This window comes from Enhydra lutris, unplaced genomic scaffold (assembly GCF_002288905.1).
Source record: "Enhydra lutris kenyoni isolate GAN:26980312 unplaced genomic scaffold, ASM228890v2 scaffoldscaffold80, whole genome shotgun sequence".
In the NCBI taxonomy this organism is placed as follows: Eukaryota; Metazoa; Chordata; class Mammalia; order Carnivora; family Mustelidae; genus Enhydra; species Enhydra lutris.
This window is the reverse complement of record NW_019154164.1, coordinates 996,747-1,020,465: the sequence shown is the minus strand read 5'-3', so window position 1 is coordinate 1,020,465 and position 23,719 is coordinate 996,747. Positions and strand designations below refer to the sequence as shown.

The following is a 23,719-nucleotide window of genomic DNA, read 5'->3' as shown; positions in this document are numbered from 1 at the left end:
TCAAACACATTACTCAAATCTTATGACTTAATCTAATAAAATTACTTAGGATGGGTGCTATTAATTACCTATACAGATAAGGAAACCTAAATTCAGGTTGTACAGGGAGGAAAGATGGATCTAACCTCAAATCCTATGTACTCTTTTCTGTCTGCTTTGCTGTGTCACACAAACAATAGCAGTTTCTCTAATTTAATATTTTTACTTATACCATTCATCAAAACCTTAGAGCAGTCCTTCATTACAGGTGTTATTAAGCACACAAAACAAATCTGGCAGGAAAAAAATAAGGCATATGTGTTGACTTGAAAACAATATACTAATAGTTAAAAAATTATACAAGAGTTGTAATCATTTTTTCCTTAAAGAAGGACCCAGCCCCTTCACATACACCTCATAAAGAATGACATATTTGGAAACAAATTCAAAGTCACTGTTTTTCCACACAATTTCCTACCACCATGACAATATTTTTCTGAATTTTGAAAGGCCAACTACTGCTATTCACAGAAAACTTTTAATAATTTTTTTACTTTTGTCAACTAGAGATGATAGAGATATTTTCTACTGTACCACTTAAATTCCTTTGTTTACTTTTTTACTGTTTTTTGGAACATTTTTAGTGGTGGTTCTGTGACTTACAATATGCATTTTTTTTATTTTCATTCTTTTTTAAAAATTAAGATACATTTTATAGACCATAAAATTCACCCCTTCTAAGTATAAAATGTGATGGCTTTTAGTATATTCAGGAAGTCAAGCAATCATCATGATCTAATTCCAGAATATTTTCATCACCCCAAAAAGAAATCCCATGCAAATTAGCAGTGACTCCCTATAATGTGTACCTTAACTTAAAATAATCAAGATTTATGGGGTGCCTGGATTCAAGACCCTCATCCAGCTCCATGCTTGGCAGGAAACTTGCTTCTCCTTCTCCCCCACTTGTGCTCTGTCTCTAGCTGTCTCTCAAATAAATAAATAAACTCTTTAAAAAATTATCAAGATTTATATTAAATTTCAAATGTGTAAAGATTTTCCTCCAGTTTACTTTCCTTCCTTCCCCCTCCTTTGTGCTATCATTGTCATGCAAATTACACCTTTCTACATTATACCCCATCAAAATAGTTTTGTATTATTATTTATGTACTTGTCTTTTAAATCATTTAGGAGAAGTGTTTTAATACAGATCGATCCGAGTTACCATCTAGCCTTTCATTTTAGCTGAAGGATTCCCTTTAGTAGTTATTGTAGGTCAGGTATGCTGATGACAAGTTCTGTTTTTGTTTATCTAAAAACCTTTTTACTTCTTTTTCATATTTGAGGGACAGTTTTACTGAATATAGAATTCTCAGTTGACCGTCTTTGAATTACATGCCTTTTGGGCTTTGTGGTTTCTGACAAGAAGTCAGCTATTAAACTTTTATGTGTCATCCTGTATGTGTCAAATTATCTCATGCTACATTCATAATTTGCTTCTTATCTTTCAATCGTTTGACTATGAAGTGTCTTATAATCCTTCCCAAAATGTATCCTAATTGGTGTTCCTTGAGCTTTTTAGGTCAAAATTAATGTTTCTCATCAAATTTGAGAATCAAATTTAGGAAAATTTCAGCCATTGTTATGTCAAATTTTTTCTGCCTCTTTCTCTCCTTTTTCTTAAGGACTCAAATTATGCATACATTTGATGGTGTCCCACAGACTCTGTTCATTTTTCTTTATTTTTTTTCTTTCTGTTCTTCAGACTGGATAATCTCTTTTGACCTATCATCAAGTTCGTTGATTCTTATTCTGACTGCTGAATTCCTCTGTTAACCCCATCTAATGAATTTATAACTTTAGTCATTGTATTTTTCAACTCCGGAATTTCTATTTGTGTTTACTTTTTAATTTTAGATGAATTTTTATCTCTTAATTGATTTTACCTATTCAATGAAACACTATCATAGTTTCCTCTAGTTCTTGAAATATACTCTCCTTTGCTTCTTTAAACATATTTTCATAACTGATTTAAACTTTTTGTCTAATCAACTGAACATCTGAGTCTCCTCCAAGACACTAGAAAGTGACTGCTTTTATTCCTGTCTATGGGCCCTACTTTCCTGTTCCTTTGTATTTGGTATTTTCTTGTTGAAAACTGGATATTTTAAATAATATACTGTAACACCTTCAGAGTCAGATCCCTCTACTCTCAGTGTTTGCTGTTGATATTGTTCTTTTTTCCTTATTCTTGATTGCTTTATGACTTTCCTAAGTTAATTTTGTAGATTCTATATTTCTTGCTATGTGTAGCTAATATTTTCTCTGGTAGCTTTTTCTTTTAATTCTTGTTTTTATTTAAAGCCTGGCTTCTTAGACATTACCCCTGGATCAGCATTATTTGTGACTAGCCAATTGTTGGTTAAAATATTTCATTAAATGCTTTAAGCCAGTTATTGTTCTGCTCTTTGATGTTTGTGTGAAGTTGCATCTTCAAATTTCAAGAGTTTACATGTTAGTTAGTCTTGCTTTTACTTCTTATTTGAGCAGGGCACCAAGGAGAGTGGGAGTTGAATTATTGGGGTCCTCTCTGGCCTTTTTTAAGTGTGTGCAGGGCCATGCATGTGTGCTGTTTTTAGATCTCCTGGAATATGTTGGAGCTTTTTAAAATCCCCTATATTGGACTTATTCCTATTACTGAGACATTCCTTCTAACTTTTTAGCCAGGTTTTTGTTTGTTCCAATGAATTCACAGCCTTAGGAAATTATAGTATTACTGAGTCCAACTTATTGCTATTGTTTCAATAATACCCTATGAATAGGACTTCTTCTGAGTACCTGAACTCAAAGTCATGTCATGCATCCAAGTACTAACCAGGCCCGACCCTGCTTAGCTTCCGAGATCAGACGAGATCGGGCGCGTTCAGGGTGGTATGGCCGTAGACCAAAGTCGTGTCAAATAGCCACAATGCTCTGGGAAAAAGATATTTCAAGAAAACTACTCCAAATACAGTGCTGTGGGGATGGAGCTGCATATAGAGCTCCAAAACCAGTCAGGCCCCACTCAATTTCGAAAATTCTGAAATGGTCAATTTTCACCATTCTGCAAATATTTTTATTGCTTTTGTGAGAAAGGATTCCTCCGAAGTCCTCATTTTACCATTCTGGAAGGCCTGCCCTTGTAAATACTTCTTTATACATCTTTAATTACAGTGACATTTTATTTTTTTTATAAAGATTTTATTTATTTATTAGAGAGAGAGAGCAAGCACAGGCAGACAGAGAGGCAGGCAGAGGCAGAGGACTAAGCAGGCTTCCCGCCGAGCAAGGAGCCTGATGCGGGACTCGATCCCAGGTTGCCGGGATCATGACCGAAGGCAGCCGCTCAACCAACTGAGCCACCCAGGCGTCCCTACAGTGACATTTTAAACCTAGCACCATAATATTATGCTACCTAATAAATTTAAAGTGGTTATTGAATATCATCTACTACTCAATCTATACTCACTTTTTCCCAGTTAACTCAAATTAGGATCTAAACAAGACCCAAATAAGTTCCATACATTATATTTGGTTTTTATGAAACAATTTTTAGAGAGTCTTGGTTCTGACTCTCAAAAGAGATCATATTTATTAGAGGGAAAAGAAGGTCAAGGAAGTAGTTTAATTGTAGATGAGAGACTTAACTTGTTTATAGGCTAAAAGGAAATCACTTTAGTTTTTGGCTATAAAACAACCTCCTCATGTTCAAAGACCTTGTTCACTATAGTTTTGGGCCAACAAAACAACTCTCCATGTGTTCAAAGACCTTGTCCAACAACAGCTATTAATTCCAGTTTAGCCTAGGGTCAAGGAGAAGAAGCAAAAGCTGAGGCAAGAAAGAATGAATTTAGAAAGGTACCAGGTCAGAGAGGAAAGTTGGAAGAGGGGCGTATCACAGTTCTTAGAAAAACCATCAATAATATAACTTGAGTTTACCTTGTGATGCCAGACTTTAGGTGAATTACTCTTATTTGTGAACTACTTCTGTATTCTGCACTTTTACATTCTCTTTCTATTGGTTAATTCTAAGGGATAATAGGGCATTGAAGGCCTAGTTTCTATTTTTTTTTAAAGATTTTATTTATTTACTAGAGAGAGAGAGCACAGAGGGAAAAAGAGAAGCAGACCCCTGCTGAGAGATGGGGTTCCATCCCAGGACCCTGGGATTATGACCAAAGCCAAACACAGAGCTTGACCAACTAAACCACCTGGCACCCATTTCTAGTTTCAATTTTGCCACTAACTTGTAATCTAGATGAAGTCACTTAGCTTTGAGCCTCCTTTCCCTGATTTGTAGAATTATGTTGTTTTAGATTCTCTAAAATTGCTTTTATCTCAAAAACAGAATTATTTTAAGGCCTTTCTTAGGCAGATATGTGCAATAAACAGAGACTGTCTTCAATGACTGAGCTTACCCTTTTTGTTTCCCTTACTGTTAAAATCAGTTACCCAAGAACTTCCTTTTTCCCTCTCCCATTATACCTTGTTTTATGGAAAGACTCTACATCAAAATTTAAGACAGATACATACTACATTAACAAGAAATAAATATTACCCTTTCCTCTCAAACTTCAAAATAAAGCAATATTACTGTAACAAGTTTTACTTGTTTTTTTGTAATATGAGCCAGTTTCAGAAGTGAAACTACCTCAAAAAAAAAAAAATCTCTGAGGGAGTTGAAGCAAAATTGTGTAGTGTGATTGAAAATAGCCGTGTATAATTTCTAAAAGTTAAATCCTGGAATAGTCTTTGTCAAATTGAAGCACAGGTTCTTAAATCATCTCAAAATGGAGACAATTTTGTAGATATCATAGAATCGTAACCTTTTTCAACAATAAAATTTATGTTTGTCAATGTACTCTTAGGATACTAATCTGATCTTTCAGAGATCACTTTTGCTGAACAATATTATAAGTGCATTCCAAAAATTGCAATGACATATTCACTTACATTTTTTAGTCAGCCAGATCAGATAACTGAAACCACAGAATTCATCCAGGGACTGGAATTAAACATTTTCCTTTATTAACTGATTAAATAAATCAAATAATTGCCCAAATGTCTTTTACTTTGTACATCTAATTTTATAGCTATCAGATTTGGTTTCTGTACCCCTTCTAAAATATGTATCTAAATGAAATTAAAGCCTTATTTTACCCAGAAGCTACTGCATCCCACTCAACCCTGCACTCTAATTCCACTCTCTCAAACACTTTAAGAAGCTCTTATGGGCCCAGCAACGACCAATTAGCCACCAGGATGGAGATGTTCTAACAATGATCAAAGAAAACAAGGGTCATAATTAAGCTATTATAACTCATGTGCCAAACCACAATGAATATAAAACACATTGAATATCTGCTCTTTTTCAGTGCTGAACAAACGAAACACAGTGGGATATACAAATGTGTTAATCCCAATCTCTGCCTACAAGAGTTTATAATATAATTATATGTACACACATGTGTGTTTCTATGTGTTGGTGGGAAGCAGAAACTTGTATAGAGAGGTAATATACAATGTGGGGATCTGTGCTAATGATGCAATCATGTACTGAACACATAGTACATAGTTCAGAAGTTCAGTAGAGGGACATGTCTCTATGATCAGCTGATGAGAAAAGGGCTCACAGGGCGCCTGGGTGGCTCAGTGGGTTGGGCCGCTGCCTTCGGCTCGGGTCGTGATCTCGGGGTCCTGGGATCGAGTCCCGCATCGGGCTCTCTGCTCAGCGGGGAGCCTGCTTCCCTCTCTCTCTCTGCCTGCCTCTCTGTCTACTTGTGATCTCTCTCTGTCAAATAAATAAATAAAATCTTTAAAAAAAAAAAAAAAAGAAAAGGGCTCACAATGGCAGCATTTAAATGACTGTCACAAAGCAGATAGCATTTTCCCAGCTACCAAATTACTTCATAAACAGTTCTTTTCATACTTCTTAAATATACTCAAAGACAATTCAACTTTGAGGAAAAATAGAGAAACCCAGTTTAAGTATACATATACTCTCAGGATTGTAACCTTCTACTAATAGTTTAATAAAAATACAAAGCTTCTATCTCTGTAACTTTTAGAGATATATTTTTATCATACTGCTATCTAACACTTGTGAAGGAAAAACAGATATAGTTTAAAATGTTATGACAAATACTATGAAACAAAAACATGATGGCGTAAAACATTATGATAAAAAATTACTAATATACTGATAAAAATTGTACCTCAAATACTATCTGCCATGTTAAAAAAAAATGGCATTAAAACATAAATAAAGGGGCACCTGGGTGGCTCAGTGGGTTAAAGCCTCTGCTTTCGGCTCAGGTCATGATCCCAGGGTCCTGGGATAGAGCCCCGCATCCGGGCTCTCTGCTCAGAGGGGAACCTGTTTCCCTTCCTCTCTCTCTGCCTGCCTCTCTGCCTACTTGTGATCTCTGTCTGTCAAATAAACAAATAAATTTAAAAAATCTTTATAAAACATAAAGTGACCATGAATAAAATGAGCAAACATGTACAACTGCCCTTACAAGGGCTTCTGCTTGTCCCTATAACTAAAAAGTGTTAAGATTAGGTACTGTAAAGTTAAATTATCTCCATACTTTTTCTGAAAATTTTCTTGATTGCCCTTCTTGGCATTCATGCTTCATCTACTTCTAGTCTAGTTAATTTTATGTTCATGTCTTAAAACATGCCTCATTCTGAATAGTTCATAAGGTCTGTAGGGAAATGGTCTTGGAAGACACCTTCTGCAATCATGTATCAATATTTCAGGTTACCAAATAAATATTTATTGAAAGTTCACTCTGTATCAGTCTTCATACTTGGCATTAGGAAATAGAGGTGAATAAATAGGACCCTGGCCCCCAAGGAACTTACTCACTTTTAAAAAAATACTTGAGTAATTTAAATGTTACTTGTCTGGAATTTTCCGATTTCTTGTCACTAGGTAAAATTACTAATTTTCAGCCTCAGTCTTGAATAATTTCTGGAGAATTTTCAAAATCAGCAATGACTAAATTCAGTGATTCTGACTAAGGGTAACTAATGGAGAGGTGAGATATCCATTTCTAATTAAAATCCTTGGGGCAAACAATGGTTTTGTAATATCCCTTAGGAAATAAGATATAAATGTAGAAATGGATCATGCCTATGTCTACGTGACAACAAATGTTTAGCAGCAAATAAAGTACTGCGTCATTTCTGGGTAGTACTGTCAATGTAAGAATGAGTATCATTCCTTTTCCAAAGAGGCTTTTTAATAATGCAAGTGGAATGTATTGGAGGTACCATGTCAGTCCATCTGTCAATGCATATGTCAATAAGCATGAAATACCACCGAACCTCAGCGGTATTTCTTGAGGTGTTATAGTACTGTAGAATGTGGACTTTGGTATTAGCTGAACATGGGTGTAAATCCTTACATTACCATCTTCTCACCTTGGGCAGATCACTTTTTTTTTTCTAAATAACACTTTATTCATCTATAAAACAGAAAAAATATCTGAGATGGCATTGAGGGTTTGAGGTCATGTGTGAAGAATATCTGGCACTTAGTATGTGTGGATATCTTAATATTATTAATAAAATTACTCTTAGGAATTTATTTCAGTAGAATGTTATTTTGGAAGCCCTAAATAAACGTGATCAGGAAAATTATATTTAAGTTCACATGCCAGAAACTTCTGACAATATGTCCCAAATGAAGGATAGTTTAGTAAAATGAGATCAAAGAACAGGAAAAAAAAAAGAATGCAATATATTGTAAGTCAGCTTACAAATAGTCAGCTTCTAGCCTTGTGAATAATATTCAATTAGTATATACTAATCACACAATTTATATTTATATAACCTTTTATATACACACACATATATACTATATATATACATACACATATATTCATATAATGAATATATATAAATTTATATATTCATATAAACTTTTGATTAGTATATACTAATCAAAACCAATAAATATTCACTTAGTATATACTAATCACACATATATCTATTCATATAAACTTTTATATACACACAAATATATACTATATATATACACACATATATATATTCATAGAATGAATATATATAAATTTATATATTCATATAAACTTTTGTTGCCATTTCCATGTTTAAAAAAATTTTGTGTCTTTCATTATGAAAACAGAGCTACCTAGATGCAGTGCCCTATATAAGAGGCAGTGACTGGCCCTCTGGGACCTAGATGGAGAGGTGTGCTGTGTAGTAAGTAATCTTTGCTATCCCAGATCAGACATAGAAAACTTCAAGCTCCTGGCAAATACTCCAGTTCCCTTCCTGATTCTCTTTCTTTACTATTTTTCTGGACTTTGCATAAACAAAAGAAATAGAGAATAAAATATATATAGGGCCAAATGAGGAAAGATTAGTAAAAGTTTTGTGTATAAATCTTACATCCTCAATGATGGACTGACCAAGTTCCTTGGGATTCCATTTCAGAAGACATTTGGCAAAAGTTCAAACTGCCTCTTGTTGCAGCCTCATTTTTCAGTTGTCTGCATAGGTCTTTAAGGTAATAAATGGTGCCTAGACCTGAATCTGGTTCAGTTCAGTGAATAACTCATAAGGACAAAGGAAACACAAATAGTAAAGGTGTGTCATTTCGGGTCAAAGACTACAATTGATTTCTTAAATATTTAACTCAATCATACATAATGTTTCAATTTATCCTTGAAGAACCTTGTAGAGAAAACAGGTTATTTTTGGGGGGGTTTCAGAAGGAAACTAAATCCCAAAGTGGATATACACACACAGATAGCATGTGGCAGAGCAGAGAGCTGATACTAAAACAAGTCTTTTTCCTCCCCTCCCTACACTCATTAGAACCGTAGAATATGTTTTCTTCTGTGCCCTGCAGACTGGAAGCAGGTTAAGCACCTGTTAACAGGATTGGTAAAATCTCTAATACAGCTTTTTATGCTAAGTAAGAATCCTTTAAACTCAAACAGGATAACTGCTGCTTACAGACAGTGGGGCCCTGAGCTCATTCAGATTCACATTAGGACTACTCTTGAAGGCCACTGGGGGGAATGGATATAGCCAAAGGCTAGCAGATATTTCAAGTAACTCTACACTTTAATTAAACTCTATTTCCAAGCCTGGTTTTTCTTTATTAGATGCCAACTTATTTTTAAGAGAATGGGAGACATGAGGTACACAACAGGATTTTATAGGTTTACTCAGCAATGAGTTCCATTTTCTGAAATATGGCAAATGAAGCTTTTTGGACAACAGTACCAAACAAGCATATTAGATGTGTGTGTGTGTGTGTGTGTGTGTGTGTGTGTGTGTGTCACAGAACTCACAAGATAGTAAGGAATAATGAAGACAAAATTTTAGTCAAGGTTGGAACATATAGGGTCAGGATTGAAGCACCTTTTGCCCTACAGATATTGGCTAAACAAGGGAGTTTGAAAGTATACAGACAGGAACACAAACGGATCATCCTCATTTTAAGTCTGCACCCTACAGAACTATACCCTAACCAGAGGTAAACCTGAACCACACTCTCACCCCTATGGTTTGTAAGGAAAAGTGTCTTGGAGTTGCCTTGGAGAAAGAAACTGTTTTTGATCATTTTTAACCACAAGCCAGAACACACAGGGATTTGCAGTGGTCAAAATAGTTCAAACTATAAAGTTAATTGAGAATAGTCTTGGAAAATAGTGCCCAACGCATCAATTTAAAAAAAAAAAAAGCAAACAATGCAATTGACAGAAAGATAAAATTGAAGAGGTACTTCACAAATGAAATCCAGATGAGTTTGAGTACCTTTACATATGCAGTGCTCAAACTTATTAGTAATCAGGGAAATGAAGAACCACAATTAAATACCAATAGTCATTAGATCAGCAGAAATTAAAGGGTGCTGGCACTTTAATTTGTGTTGGCAAACATGTGGAACAGCAGGAACTCATACATTGTGGTGCGAATGAATGCGAATTGATACAACTATTGAAAAATAATATGGCATTATATAGCAATATTAGCGAAGCGCATGCCATGACTTCCAAGGTTGAGTATACATCGTAGAGAATGGCTTACAACTAAGCACTAACATATGTGTAAAGAATTATTTGTAACAGTATTGCTTGTAATTACCCCAAACTGGGAGCAATTAAATTATACAAGAAACAGTAAAATGGATACTGACATTGCTGCCTTCAGTAATCTAATTTAATATCATACAGATAAGAAAGCTGAGGCACAGGGGCACCTGGGTGGCTCAGTGGGTTAAGCCTCTGCCTTCGGCTCAGGTCATGATCTCAGGGTCCTGGGATCGAGCCCCGCATCGGGCTCTCTGCTCAGCGGTGAGCCTGCTTCCCTCTCTCTCTGCCTGCCTCTCTGCCTACCTGTGATCTCTCTCTCTCTCTGTCAAATGAATAAAAATTAAAAAAAAAAAAAAGAAAGCTGAGGCACAGAAAGATACTATTGTTTACCCAAAATCACACATATTTTAAATGACAGGGGTGAGATTTTCCTCCAAGCCATTAAACCCTAAACTCTTTTGGTATTCTATGACACTGGTTCTCATAAATTTGTTCTGTAGAAAATGGATGACACAAGGTTAAACTACATGAAATTGACGTTTTTATAAGGCAAAAAGAGTTGAATACTAGAAAAGTCACACAGGTCAACCTCACAGTTCTCTTTAGTCCTGAATCTAGTTGGTCTGAAATCAACTTGTACAGTGTAGCATCCTATTTCTCCCTAGCTTTCTCACTCAAAATGAGTTTCTATACTGCGTTGGTGAAAAAAGGTTCCTCTGCTCTTTTCTTCTAAAAGCTATCATTGCTAAAAAGCCTTGATTGCTTTTTTTATTCTGGCTTTCATTTTATTAAGTGACTGTGGCAAAACAAAACGAAACAAAAACAACACCAACAAAAACAAAATACAATCCGATTAGCCATAGGAGATGGAAATGATGAAAGCAATTACAACTGTCAACATCAACCAAGAAATACAGTCTTTGGAATGCATTTGTAGTAGTCACCCACTTCGCGGCAACAGAGTCTTCCCAAATTAAAAAAACCCGTGAGAATCTTTTTCTGTTAAGAGTGAACCAGAGAGGGAGGGAGAGAGTGAAAGCAAGTGAGATCTTTGGAGATTTTTTTTTTTTTTTTGCTTCCTATTTCTGTTTTGAAGCTAGACAATCCACTTGCAATTCTCCCTACCCTCCTTCTCTCTCCATATTCCGCTCCCACTCTCTCACACCCAGCATTTACCCTGCCGTTCCTGGTGGGAAGCCCCCCGAAACCAACAATGCCCAGCAGAGGGAAACAAAACAAATATACCGGTCCAGACAAGAAATTGATAAAACTTTGCAAAAAAGAAACAAAAAAGGAAAAACTAACTAACCTCAACCAACTAGCCCCTGAGCCACCCGGGGGCGCCTTCCTACTTCCTGTCGCACAGTCGCACACACAAAAGGCAGTGCGCCAGAGCCAGAGATCAGAAGCCGCCATCATCCACAGCCAGAGGAGCAGGAAATACCAACGCGGCCACTACAGAAATGGAAACGGTGGTCAACACTCGGAGCGACCCCCAGGATGAGATCCCCAGCTTGGAGGGCAGCCCGGTCTTGCAGGTGATTCCGGAGCCAGGCCCACCACCCAGCGCCCCATACCTGCCACAGACACCCAGCCAAGGTGGCCCAGTCATCACGCCGTCGGAAACGGTGGCTGTCGAACAGAGCAGCCTTGGTGGCTTCAATGGTGACAACCAGCAGCAGCAGCAACAGCGTATCGATTGCGTGGTATGTGGGGCCAAGTCAAGCGGCAAACACTACGGCCAGTTCACATGCGAGGGCTGCAAGAGCTTCTTCAAGCGCAGTGTGGGGAAGAGTCAAAACTTCACATGTCAAGCCAACAAAGACTGTCATATTGACCAGCACCAGCGCAACCGGTGTCAGTACTGCCGCTTCAAAAAGTGCCTCGACATGGGTATGAAAAGAGAAGCAGTGCACAAGAACAGGATACCACTCGTCCAGCCAACCCGTGGGCAAGTGCTGACCAATAGGGAATCCCTCAGCTTCCACACTAACCTGTCTGATTATATTTCTCTGCTGCTCCACGCCGAGCCCTATACCCTGTTCGGGTCAGGCAGCCAGTGCGTGCAGCCCAACGATGTCTTGACCCTTGAGAACATTTGTGAACAGGCTGCCCGGGTGCTCTTCGGTGCCATTGAATGGGCCCGGAAAATACCCTTCTTCCCTGACCTGCCCATCGATGACCAAGTGGCCCTGCTTCGCCTCGCCTGGTGTGACCTGTTCATGGTGAACTGGGCGCAGTGCTCCATGCCACTCCATGTCCTCCCGTTCCTGGCTGCCACCAGCTTACAGGGCTCGCCGGCGTCCTCCAACCAGGTGGCCATCTTTATGGACCAGGTACAGATTTTTCAAGAGCAAATGGAGAAGTTCAAAGCTCTACGCATTGACCCCGTCGAGTACAGCTGCCTCAAAGCCATAATCCTGTTCACTTCAGATGCCATTGGTCTCTCTGATGTAGCCAGTGTGGAAAGCTGGCAGGAAAAGTCCCAGTGTGCTTTGGAGAAATACGTTAGAATCCAGTACTCCAACCAACCAATGAGATTTGGAAAGCTTTTGCTTCGCCTTCCTTCCCTCCGCACAATCTCCTCCTCCGTGATAGAGCAATTATTTTTTGTTCATTTGGTAGGTAAAATCTCCATCAAAAGCCTCATCCGGGATATATTACTGTCAGGTAACATTCCTAACTAGCTGTATATGGCATCCAAAAAATAAATCAAAATAAGAAGGGGAACTGAAACAGAGAAAAGGAAAAGACTGGTTTGTTTGCTTAAATTCCTTCTGTTAAAGGATATATGTTACAAGTTTGCTAAAAGAAGAGAGGGAAAGAATTTAATGGACTGTGAGTTAAAAAAAAAAAAAGACTGTTTACAGAATACAAAAAAACCCCACAAAAACAAAAAAACAGAAACAACAACAAAAAAATAAACAAAATAAAACAAAACAAAAAAACCTGAAAAAACAAAAACCTAAAACAACTCCTGTGTGGGTGAGAACAGCCTGCTACTTATTTTTGCATAAAAAGGAAATTAGCTTTCTCTCTCTCTCTCTTTTTTGGTAAATTTTTCAAAAATATTGCTAAAAGTACATTTAAGGAGATGGGAAGAAAACTAGCAAAATGCAGAAAGTAAGTCTTTCTTTTTTTTCCAAATTATTAATTGTCTTTTGTCTATGTACCTCTAGCTGTTCTTTTCTGTACTGTTCTAGTTCCAAACCAGTTTATTCTGTGATTTTATAATAAGTTTTGATACAACCCTGGCTTCTTAAATGCTATGTATCTTTAAAATATATGTTCTGCAAGAATTAAAACTGAGTCCATGACAATATCCTAGGAATACATAAAGCCTTAAAAGGCAACTCAGAGAAGATGGAAACACACTTATGAGGGGTATCCAAAAATTTTACCTGAAATTGAGCACTTTAATTTGAGAACTGCAGGAATTATATGTAACACTTAGCTTCCCCTACCCTGCCTCTCCCCTCAAAAGACACCATGACTAACCTAGATTTTTAAAAATAGTTTAGAGAATGAACTGTGGGATTTATTGGCAGCAAGGAATGTGTCCAAGGCACTTGCTGTAGTTTTGAATAAAAAGTGAACTTTTGTCATTTGAATTGAGTCCCACTCAGCTCTTGAGTTGTTATTGTATTTGTATATTTAGAAATCCTTTCAATTATAAGTATTGGCATTATCTCCTTTTTTAAAAATGTGGTTGAAATCGGCATGATGAAATAACAGTGTTGGCACTTATAGGTAACATGATTGATTTAGTATCTCAGAGTTTACAATTTGTTGTTAAATGAAGGGTTTTTTCCTTAAGTACCATATTTCAGTATACTGTAAAAGTTATAATAACTGAACTATTTGGTCAAGTGTTATATTCCAAGAAAAATTGAAAGTACTCAGAAATTAAAGTATTGTTTATTTAAAGTCTTAAAAATAGTCTTTTTCTGAGCCACCCTATACCCCAAATGAAAGTAAACCATCTACCCTTGACCTGGTCCTCCAGAGGACTCCATACCACACAAATCCACCAATTTTGGAAGATCTTTCCAAAGTTTTATGGAAGCAAATAAGTAGACACAATGCATCAATTTATATATGCAGAGAAATTTTTCTCAGGATTGTATTTTAGGATTTTAAGAAGGTAGATGATAGGGGAGGGTGACAAGCAAGTCATGAACAATTTGGTCACAAAAATCTCTTTATGATTTCACAGGTCAGAAATACCTACCTGTTGGTATAGAAAAAAAGAATCAAAAGTTTACAGATGCTTTAGAGAAATCGTCTTAAGTATAAGAGATTGAATTAGGTCAAATAATCTGGAAAAAGAAAGTTATAAAATGGTCACATAATTTTGGTCTAAAATGTGTACCTTTTTCTAATTTCTCAAAGCTAGAGTTTTCTTTCCATGCAGAAACAAATATATCAAAGCTAAATTTTTTTAATTGAAGTATAATTGAGATATAACATAATGTTAGGTTTGTGTGTACAACATAATGATCCCACATCCTCACCAACACTTATTTTTTGTTCTCTTTTATAATAGCTATTTTGACAATTAATGAGTGATATCTCACTGTAGTTTTGAAGCATATTCATATTTCCCTGATGATGGGTGATGTTGAACATCCTTTCATGCACCTGTTGGCCATCTGGATGTTACTGTGGGAAAATGTCTATTCAGATCCTCTGCTTATTTTTAAATCAGATTTCTTGGGGTTTTGTTGTTGGCGTTGGGTAATAGAAGTTCTTTCAATATTTTGGAAATTAGGCCTTTAATGGATATATGATTTGGAAATATCTTTTCCTATTCAGTAGGTTGCTTTTTTATTTTGTTGATGGTTTCTTTTCCTGTGCAGAAGCTTTTTAGTTTAAGGTAGTCTCATGTGTTTATTTTTGCTTTTGTTGCCATTGCTTTTGTAGTTCAGATCCAAAATGATATCCCTTAGACCAATGTCCAGGAACTTACCACTTATGTTTTCTTCTAGAAGTTTTACGGTTTCTGGTCTTACATTCAAGTTTTTTTATCCATTTTGAGCTCATTTTTTTTTCTCCATTTATTTTTTTCAGTATGCAAATATTTGTTTATTGGTTTTTACAAATGTATTACGGCAATATAAGATACGAACAATGTGAAAAACTGGATGGGAAGATATGCTAACTCTATTATTTTAGCAACTTTTCTGTATATCTGCAATTATTCCAAAAATAAAGTTCTTTAAAATCTGTAAATAATTGTATATTCTTTCTTTCTATATCTTCTTATTATATTCCACTAGGGGTGCCTGATTAAGCATCCAACTCTTGATTTCATCTAGGGTCATGATCTCAGGGTCATGAGATTGAGCCCCATATCAGCTCCAGGCTCAGGGCAGAGCTCCTCTCTCTCCTTCTGCCCCTCACCCTTCTCATGTGCTCACTCTCTCTATCTCAAATACATAAATAAATAAAATCTATATTCTACTAGATTTTTTGTATTTCTAGTTGAGCACTATTTTGTTTTGAGGTATAACATTCATACAGTTAAGTGCAAAAATCTTAATTGCATAGGTCATTAACGTATTTTTTGGTAAGTAATTTTCTTTTTTTTTAAGATTTTATTTATTTATTTGACTGACAGAAATCACAAGTAGGCAGAGAGGCAGACAGAGAGAGAGGAGGAAGCGGGCTCCCTGCTGCGCAGAGAGCCCAATGTGGGGCTCCATCCCAGGACCCTGGGATCATGACCTGAGCTGAAGGCAGAGGCTTTAACCCACTGAGCCACCCAGGTGCCCCTAAATAAGTAATTTTTTAAACACACATATATACACACCCAGGTGTAACCACCATCCAGATTGAAATATACAGTTACTAGCAACCTAAGAGTCTCATGCCACAGCCTAATCAATAAGCAGTATCATGCCCCAAGAGATAATCACTATATTGACTTCTTTCACAATAGTTAAATACCTGTTCCTAAACTTCATATAAATGGAATCACACAGTATTTTGTTTTGTTTGTTCATTTATTTTGTTTTTTAGATTCCACTTATAAGTGAAATCATATGGTATTTGTCTTTTTCTGTCTGATGTATTTCACTTAGCTTTATCTAGGCTCATCCATGTTGTGGCAAATGGAACTTTTTTTTTTAAGATTTTATTTTATTTATTTGACAGAGAGAGAAATCACAAGTAGGCAGAGAGGCAGGCAGAGAGGGAGATGCAGGCTCCCCGCTGAGCAGAGAGCCCGATGTGGGGCTTGATCCCAGGACCCTGAGATCATGACCTGAGCCGAAGGCAGAGGCTTAATCCACTGAGCCACCCAGGCACCCCCAAATGGAACTTTTTAATTCTTTTTTTTGGCTGAGTAATATTCCTGTGTGTGTGTGTGTGTGTGTGTGTGTGTGTGCGAGTGACATCATCTTTATCCATGATACTATAGGGTACTTGCCTTTCTAAGTTTGGCTTACTTCAGTTATAACGCCCTCTAGAGTCATCCATGTTGTATTTGTGGTTTTTCCGGTTTTTTTTTTTCTTTTTTTTTTTTTTTTAAATAAAGCTTTCTCTGATTTTTTTTTAAGATTTTATTTATTTATTTGACGGACAGAGATCACAAGTAGGCAGAGAGACAGGCAGAGAGAGGAGGAAGCAGGCTCCCTGCTGAGCAGAGAGCCCAATGTGGGGCTCGATCCCAGGACCCTGGGATCATGACCTGAGCTGAAGGCAGAGGCTTTAACCCACTGAGCCACCCAGGCACCCCTTCCGGTTTTCTTCTTGTAATTGATTTCTAGTTTTATACCTTGTGGTTGAAAAAGACGCTTGATATGATTTTAGTCTTCTTAAATTTATTGAGACTTGTTTTGTGGTCTAACATGTGATCTATCTTGAAGAATGCTCCATGTGCACTTGAGAAGTATGTGTATTCGGCTGCTATTCAGTGGAATATTAAATATATATACACATATATGTATATACATTTATTTATCTGGTCTAACATGTAATTCAAGGTTTATGTTTCCATATTATTTTTCTGTCTGGATGATCTATCCATTGATGTGATTGGAGTACTGAAGTTCCCTACTATTATTGTATTATTGTCAATTTCTCTCCCTTTATGTATATTAGTATTTGCTCTGTGTATTTAGGTCCTTCTATGTCAGGTGCATAAATATTTTAAAATATTATAACTTCTATAATAGCCTGATACTAGGTGCTGATTGAGATCCCTCCCTCACATACTAGATTAGTATATGAGCTCCTTTCTGAGAGGTATCAGGGAGCTGTAATGAGGCCAAGTGAGAACTCGAAGATGGTATCCCCCAGCCTACATTCCCTAAGAGCACTTCTGTAGCCTTTAGACGTGTGGTAAGCCTAGAGCCTACCCCTCAGACTGGAGCTCCAGATCAAGTAGATAGGCCTTTTTCATGGGAAGACTGGGGGTAAGTTTCAGTCTGCTGTCTGTGCAATACCTTCGGGGTGGTAGCTTGCAAAGAACTGCCTTTCCAATTTTTCCAGAACTATAAGGCCCAAAAATGTAACTCCCCTTAGCTACTAGAGTCAGGCACTCAAGGGGCATTCGCCTTGGAAAGGCTGTGGCAGAGTGGTGCTTAGGGGTAGGGCCCTCTCCCTGGCCAGTTGTTTTGAGGGGAGGCTGTGGAGTGCTGCCTGAGGGTGGTGCTCTTGCTGGCTGGCTTAGGCAGGATCATAGCAAGTACCACCGGGGCTAGCAAATTAGAGGGAGAGTGAAAAAATGGCTTCTGCTAACATTTCTGTTCCCTGGAGAGAGTTCCATTGGCTTTCTGCCCTTCCAGCAGGCACTACAAGACTAGCAAGTGAATCTTCTTTACATATGGTCTAATGGCTTTTCAGACTGTTGCTTTTGCTCTTGGTCCTAGGTGAATGAGTCTGTATACAAGTCCTCTAAGAGTGGAGTCTCTCTGTTTCCTACAGCCCCATGGCTTAAAAAAAAAAAAAAAAAAAAAAAGATTTTATTTATTTATTTGAGAGAAAGCAGAAGTGAGGGGAGGAACCTAGGGAGACACAGGCTCCCTGCTCACCACCGTAGGGCTTGATCCATAAGCGGAAGGCAGACACTTAACTGACTAAGCCACCCAGGTGCCCCAGCCCCCTGGCTTTTAAAACCAGACATTTTTGGAGCTCATCTCTCTGGCGTTGGTCTCAGGGTCAGGGTGGCTGATGTGGGGCACAGATCCCTAAGTCGAGGAGAATCTCCATATTTGTGAGATCCCTCCCAACTATGGGGGCAGCACCACAGGTAGGGCCTTTGCTGAGACCGCATCTCTGCCTCTCTTACCCATCTTGATATGGCCTTTTTATCCTCTGTTATGGAGCAGCTTGTTAAGGTAGTCCTCAGGTCTTTTTCAGAGGAAATTTTTCCATATGGAGCTGTAGATTTGTTGTATCTGTGGAAGGAGGTGGATTCGGGATCTTCCTACGGTACCCTCTTAAACTGCCACTCAGATCTAAATTTTAAATACCCAAAATATCCCCCAGAATATGAAGGAAATTGATTTTTCTATATATTTTGTGGGGTTTTTTTTAGATTTTATTTATTTATTTGACAGAGAGAGATCACAAGTAGGCAGGGAGGCAGGCAGAGAGAGAGGAGGAAGCAGGCTCCCAGCCAAGCAGAGAGCCTGATGCGGGACTCTATCCCAGGACCCTGGGATCATGACCTGAGCCAAAGGCAGAGGCTTTAACCCACTGAGCCACCCAGGCGCCCCTAGATTTCGTGTTTAGATAACAGTTGGAGGATGAGAATATTAATAAAACTAGGACAAAACTAAGTAATTCCCTGTCCCTGCCCCTCCATTCCCTTGCCCCCACCTTCAGACTAATCGTAAATCTTTATTAATCATATAATTTTCAGATTCTAATGACATCTTATGCCTTGTCAATATAAACACTTCTTAATTCCGATGAAATGAGGTACAGATAGGACAAAGTCACAGATATTTTGGGGGAAGTTGCTATTATATCTCAAATTCAAGTTTTCATTTTGCCACTTAAATGTCTGGGAAGGAAATGACTTTATTAATGTCAGTCTTCTCAAAGCACACTTGCCATGGTCTATTCTTAGAAGAACCATTAGAAAAATTACAGTTCTTAAGAAAACTGAGACCTCCCCCTTAGTGACATGTTCTCAAGAAGAAAATTATTTCCTTCAGACTTCTGGCCCAGGGAAAGTTTTGTGGAAAAGATTTTGAGACAGCTTATTACCCTTTTGTGGCAACTAAAATGGAAAACTACTTAAGATTCTAAGTGTGCCACAGAATTCCAAATGTTTTAGTGCCGTTGTTATTTTGTTACTGTACAAGAGAATTACGATTCTTGCTTCATTATATTTTACACTTCTGAGGACCATGTATCCCACTGTTTCTCATTAACTGAAGGTACACACACTACACAGTGTTGACTCAGATCCTCCTAGCAATACAGCTTCTCACTGGAAATTGAAGCTTTTAAAAATATTAATTCTTTTTTAACTGATTCCAAAAAGGACGCTAACCTATTACAGGCCTCTCTCAGCAAGAAAATAATTATCGGTAATTATAATTTACCAGTGATCTTAATTAGAAGTTATCTTAAGTGATAAGATAAAAAATGCCAAGGAACTTCTCAAAATTTAAAAAGTGAGCTTTGAGCTGAGAAATTACAGAGCAGGAGGCCACAGAAGTAGAAAATACTAACACAACACCAGCCAAGGACAATGTTGATAAGAAAGAAAGAACCTCTTGTGTTTAAGTATGAGTTTAGAGGCTGAGGAAGTAGCTCAGATATACTCCAGATTCCTCACCTTTATTTGGTTGATAATAGTTCATACCTCACATGATTAAAGACTAACCAATATAATAAAGCACCCAGAAGAGTGCCTGGCACATATAATCACATTTATATACTTATAACCAGCATATTAAGTATTGCCTACTACTATTACAAAATAATATGTTTAGTATTCTAAGGATTGTATTTTCTATCAAGTTTTTACATTTATCTACAAGCCCTTAAAGTGTCTTTTGAACAATGCTGAGTTATGTCTGTGCCTCCAAGTACTTATATTTTGACTAAAATATTTTGCATAAGATAAATTGCTCTGTTTATTCTTAATAGACAGTAAGTGATTGAGTGGTCTGCATTTTTTTTTGTTTTTTAGTTATGTTAGAACTTTAAAAGTATCCGTATAATCTATAAGTACATGTAGTTAGTGTGTCCCATTCTTCAAGATATCTAGGAACAAAGATCCCACTGTCCTTTTTCAGGATAATCAAAGACCCTGGGGTATTCAAGAAATTTCTGAATAATTCTAAATGTGAATATTTAGTTCTGTGTCCTTCTAAAGCCTTATTCTACTTACCTGTTCTATTGTCTTTGTAATGAGTTTGAAATGCAATTGCTTTCCTACCATATGGATATGTTTAGTGGTATGGCTCCCCATAAACATCAAATTAAATGTGTAAAGGAATAAAGTCCAAAATACCATGACATCGAAATGTTTTACAAAAAGAAAAATTTTTCAAATCCCAGCCAATGAAACACTTAGGTTTGGAAACATTTGAGTTGATCCAGTTCATTATAGAAAAAGTAATTTTCTATTTCATGAGAATTTCTTGTAATAGGATATAAGATAGGTGGATAGATGATTAGATAGATAACAGATATTTCACTTATAAAAGGTCCTTTTATAAGTTAAATTGAAAAATAAGCACTCAAAAAATATACAAGTATATTAGAGATACAGAGTAGAAAGTGATTAGCCCCTTTTCTTTCTCCCATTTAAAATATAGCACTCCTTGCCTTCCCACCAATATAATACACTCTTCTCCTTATTTTGCATGCATTTAAATGAACTGCATGAAGCTTTAATCACAAAAAAAGAGTATTTTGTGCATTTCTTCTCAATCACCAGTTTTACCATGGAAAAAATATAATATAAATACTTTTGATCAAGATTACTCAGTTCATTACTGAAATGTCTGGAAATTTTAAAATAAGCAAACCAAATGATAAATATCATTTTCTAGCAGTAGCACTAAGAGGAAATTGTTGAGAACATTTTGAATTCTGAACAGATGTGGCTTTTCTGACCATGACAATGAACAGCACCATGGACACATCAACCAAACCCCTAAATGGAGCTGCATATTATATAATAATAATTCAATCACATTACAGATGTGATCATATGGTTGGCAGAAAAATTAAGTGGCCAGACACATTCATCAATGTCCTATTACATTAATCTGAATGTGCTCGTGAATACTTACAGATAGATATATGCCTAAGTGTGGGAATGTATACTTACACAAAACATATGCACATGAACACATCAAGAATTCACACAGTCCACAAATGTTTTCTCAGCCCCTTCTTTGATTCACAGAAAGACAAGATAGAATCACTTCAAGAAAAGCGAATCCACTGAATTAATCTCGGGGCGGGGGAGAGTATGGGGTAGAAGAAACAAAACGAATTCTTCCTCTCTTCTCAGGAAGCATTGAAAAACTTCTATCCCACAGCAAAGTTTATAACAATTTCATGGCATGTCTAAATAATAAAAAGAAAAGTGGGAAACTTGAGCCAGATTCTCTCCAGTATTTGTCACTTTGAGATAGGTGGTAAATTCATTCATTCATTCAAGTACTTATTGGGTATCTATAGTGGATGTTGGGTTTACAGTGGTAAACTAAGCCAGCATTATCCTTACCTTTAAGGAGCTTATAATCCTATAAAGAATCCCCAGACAGTAGACACACAAGCAGACAAATAATCATAGATAGTGGGTTCGAGCAAATACTTATAAAGTGGCTAAGAGATTTTGGAGACTGGAGTTTACCAGTTCATGTTTTTCATACTTAAGCTGGGCCTGTGGCTTTTAGATGGTCATTCTCATTCATTGTAGCCACAGTTCTTGGAATGTGACCATCTGCCTCAGAACTACCTGGCATTTGAATCTGCATTATGATCTGATTATGATGTACCTCAAAATTCAAGACTCTCTGTTCTATATTATGATCTTTCTTTAAGGTCCACCCATCGTTATCCAGACATATAACAGTAGCAGCATGATTTTCTGAGTCATTTTGCTTTATGATCTTCTTGACCAAAATTTCATACAGAAAGATATTCATTGAAACCAGTGCAGGGGGAAAGTGAAAATTTGCACAATTTTTAAAAAAAAATATTATTTGACAGTGAGGCTTTTAGGAAGATATTGATACTCAACATCTATAACCTTCTAAGCTATGCATCACTGGCTTGTCACTATCCCTTCATTCATCAATGTCCTTAGGACAAAAAACGTATGTTTCTTATCTTCTATTGAATATATAACTTGGGCATATGACAATAATTTATGGAAACAAGGGGAAAGAAAGTCAAATGTTACCTTGCCACCATAAATCTCCATCACATGTACCACAATGTATTTGTTCCTCTCTTATTGTCTGTGCATAAATGTGTCTTAGATGACTAAGACCATACCATAAGTAGGATTTTTTTAAAGATTTTATTTATTTATTTGACAGAGATCACAAGTAGGCAGAGAGGCAGGCAGGGAGGGGGGAAGCAGGCTCCTTGCTGAGCAGAGAACCCAATGCAGGGCTCCATCCCAGGACCCTGGGATCATGACCTGAGCCAAAAGCAGAGGCTTTAACCCACTGAGCCACACAGGTGCCCCTATGTCCTGATTTTATTTTTTTTTTACTTGACTTTATTTTGATTTGATTTGTGAACATAAGCCTATTGTTTTATTTCGATGATAAGTCATCATGTTCAATGACCTCTGGTCGGTCCACAAAAAGATGTAAATATTCAAAAGTCTTTTCCCAATAAACTTCATGTTTACCACCTTACTTCAAATAACCAGCAGAGAGAACTAACATTCTGAAAGAATAGACACTGAAATAATGAAAATAGGAAGAATATGTGGGCCTCAGCGGGCTCCCTTTAGTGTGACAGAGCTGCAAAAGAGTTTAGAAATCATATCAAGCAATGTCTACATGCTTTACTAGAAGTTGACTGGCAAGCTACAGAGTCTGTCATGTGTTAGTTTTATCATTAATGGTTTATTCAAGGGACAAAAAGAAATATACAAAAAATTTTCATTTCTATACTGATGCACTTATTTATTTAAATGACTGTGCTGTTTATAAATTATTTTGAGTATCATCTTTGTATTATGAGATCTAATGATTTCTTTCCCCTACAGGCTCTCCTTTAGAGGTGGAAGGGGTTGTGGAAATCAGGGAAGATTCTCTTCAGCTCTCAGTTGCTTCCCTGATCATTCATTAGGATTTATCCTATTGTGGCTCCATCTTTCAAGATCTTGAGTGTCTAGGAGCAGGGGTTGGCCCACTCTGTATGAGCTGGGTGGTAAAAAGGGCAAGTGACCCCAGTGTTAAGTAGTGACCCTAGACCATCCTCCTTTCCTCTCCTCTTGCCAGGCCCCTTCTCAGTTTGTCAGTGATTGAGACTTGGGACTCCTTTCGTCTGCCATCAAAGACGATCAGACCTATGCAGCTCAAATGCTCTGGATTTTCGGGGACAGGTCTGATTACATCAAATTTTGTGATTTTGAAAAGGACAAGTAATATTTTTAAAAGATTTTATTTATTTATTTGACAGAC

General features: G+C 37.1%; 1 protein-coding gene and 1 pseudogene across 1 annotated transcript in view; both read left to right on the top strand.

The window, feature by feature from the left end:
- The window catches only part of LOC111160970 (5-hydroxytryptamine receptor 2C), a 301,641-nt gene that overhangs the window by 167,820 nt on the left and 110,102 nt on the right, over positions 1 to 23,719 (top strand). The gene's annotated exons all lie outside the window — the stretch shown is intronic.
- On the top strand, positions 11,558 to 12,781 carry LOC111160955 (annotated as a pseudogene).